Below are 3,107 nucleotides of genomic sequence, written 5' to 3' on the forward strand. Positions count from 1 at the left end.
ATTAATCAGATTATAAATTCGAATTCATATTTACTTGCACAAATACGACAAAGATTCGCTCGAAAACTAACTTTATGAAATATTGTCATTATAGACACCTGATAAGGGTTAATTCCCTTTGTTTATAAAAAATAGTTTGAGGTACTGTGCAGGATATTCTGTACACTTGAATTCACATAACTTAATAAAAATTGTAATGCAATAGTAAGAGTTAAGTATAAATAATTTATTTACTCAACCAATTAATACTTTTCTTTAAAGAAAAAATATATTATTATAATTGAATTCAAACAAAATATGCAATACAAGCGACGTAAATTTTTCTATTTTAAAACTTAGAATGGTCCAGGTTTTGTAAAAAATGTTGAAAAAAAACTAGAATTTATCGATTCAGAAGAATGATCCAAAAACGGCGGAATCTTTTGCCATCCATCGTTTTTAAATACGTGTGTTTTTGCCGCCGAACATGCGCAGATTTATTTTCATATCTAAATATAACATTCACTTGAAGAAAGATCGATTCAAATCAGATCGATCTTTTTAAAACCACCTCTGGAGGTGGACTTTTTAAGTCCGATTGAAGATCGATCTTTCCCGTTTACATTAGACTAAGGATCGATCTTTTAAAGATCTTTCCCGTTTACATTAGACTAAGGATCGATCTAAAAAGATCGATCTCAAGAAAGATCGATCTTTTTTACAAGTGTAAACGGGGTATTAGAAAGTTACATAAATGCTTTCAATCAAAAAACACTAAACCACTCACTAAATTCATTTCGAAATTGCAAAATTGCTGCACTTATTTGAACCAAGCGTATGTCAAAGTGTTACATGTATATGTTTAAAATCTAACAACATTTATCAAGTTGAATTAAGATAATTTACCACGATACAGTTTATATCAATGTGATTTAGATTTACATGTAACAGCGTTCGTTCATAATAATATCATTTTTAAAACTATATATCCCTGAAAATCCTAAAGTTCCTTTTAAATTATATATATTATATATAAATTAAAGAAAGTTGTATTGAATCTAGCTGTTTTAACCCAGATATAATGTTTCTAAGCTTGAACATTTTGTAACTTGAATTAAAAATATGCATGGCTATACTATCCCTTTTCCAAACCAAATTGTTGGCCCAGGTTTTTCGGACGTAAGACCCTTATTGAGGTGGCTGTACTTTAGCTGTTTGGTATATCGGATGCATAAATACGAAGCAACAGTATGTCAACTTTAAATTTGAGGCCTTGTTTGCGGAGAGCATTTATCTTTCTGCAAGGCAAATCCACACACATACTTAACAATCCCGCTATAACGTTTGAAGTTTTAATTTCCTGCCCTTCATTCCGCGATCTTCTATTTTTGAAGACCATAAATAAATGAATAAATTGATTTGCTATCGTATTGAGCATATATGAAATGTTTGCCACTGGACATTAAGCCAATTATAATTATAAACCACATATCGTGTCATGTATAAAGATCAATCTTTTCTTAGCTGGTTTGACTCCTTCATGTGAAATAGTTGTTGTTTTCATCCACCACCATACGGATTTATTCAAATGCATGCATTGTAATATTTCGATTAAATATTTAAATAAAATAACATCTTATTATTCAACAAGTTTTTTTACTTGGAGGTTACAAATCCGAAGTATTCTAGAGTCTAAATCAATACATATTGAAGATTTTACAAAAAAAATTACACATATCTAGCTATTAATTCAAAAGGTTATTCAGTGCTATATATTGTTGAAGGGGACAGTTTTAAAACAGTATGTATAAAAAAAATATAAAATGATATTCAAAATTTTGCATTGAAAGACATCCTTAAAATAACTAAAATGATTTGTATCTGAAATACAAGAAGGAGCGTTACTTTGGAGTTTAGTGTGGCGTCCTTTTCGATGAAGTAGTATACATTATTATTGAGGGGCCAGCTGAAGCCCGCCTCCGGGTGCGAGATTTTCTAACTGTGTTGAAGACCCATTGGTAGTCTTCGGCTTTTTTCTGATCTTTGGTCGGGTTGTTGTCTCCATGGCCATCCCCGTTTCCATTCTCAATTTTATTAGTTTTGGTAAAGTATGCTTTTTTCTTCATTGTTGTGGTACAAATGTACATGTGCATACTTGTAACAATCTACCTAAGTTGCAGCTATGACCCATAGTTAGGTGATATGTTTTTAAAGAAATGTCACAATGTTGTGGTTAAGACCTTCAAAGTATACACAAGAAGATACCATACTCTAAATATTGATAATGATGAAGACTCTTTGGAAATTGTCCGGATGTCTTATATATTCAGGGAAATTTAGCTCTATTCTTTTCAGAAGAAGATAACAACATAATAATATCTGAACATTAAATTAGATTAATTCATAACATATAATGAAATTATTCATATTTTAAGTCCATTTTGAATTGCATGTATGGAAGAGTGCCTGAACATATATATGTTACGTATATACAGGCCTGTGTTATTCTTATTTTCTGTACATACAAGACATGTACAGTAGCATGTCTTCATCCTTGAACCCCAAAGGTGACTGGTGGTATAGAAATATGGTTTTCCTCCGACCACAAGTAAAACCCTTGGCAAAGTGGAGCATCCGTTTGGTTGTGCGGGATGTGTGAATACGCAACCACGTCCGGTGAGAATAGGGACGAATTGAGGCCTCGTGAAGAGAGAGTACCACGCTCCCGCACGTTAAGAATTTTTGCAGCAACTCTTTTATGGGTCCGTGGGTAGCCTGATGCAAGGGAGAAAATTCATGCCCTATCCATTATACCCACATTCTCAGCTGGTGACTGTTGAAATTCCCCTCCTTTTCCCCGGTCGATCCCTATTACAGAACCAAGCTATTACATCTATTTATACTTTGTTCTCATCCTGAACGTGTTTGAAATATTTGACACTGGACATGAAACAAATTGTCAGTAACAATTTTATCTTGGCTCATGAATGAAAGGAGATGTATAAAGTAACAAGACAACAACGTAACCACAAAAATAATTAGAAATAATAATTAAAAACACAAATCCAGGCACGTATCATATTTATTATGCACATAATTTGTTTTTCATATTCACTGCTAATTATAAC

This window comes from Mytilus californianus, unplaced genomic scaffold (assembly GCF_021869535.1).
Source record: "Mytilus californianus isolate M0D057914Y unplaced genomic scaffold, xbMytCali1.0.p SCAF_3, whole genome shotgun sequence".
In the NCBI taxonomy this organism is placed as follows: Eukaryota; Metazoa; Mollusca; class Bivalvia; order Mytilida; family Mytilidae; genus Mytilus; species Mytilus californianus.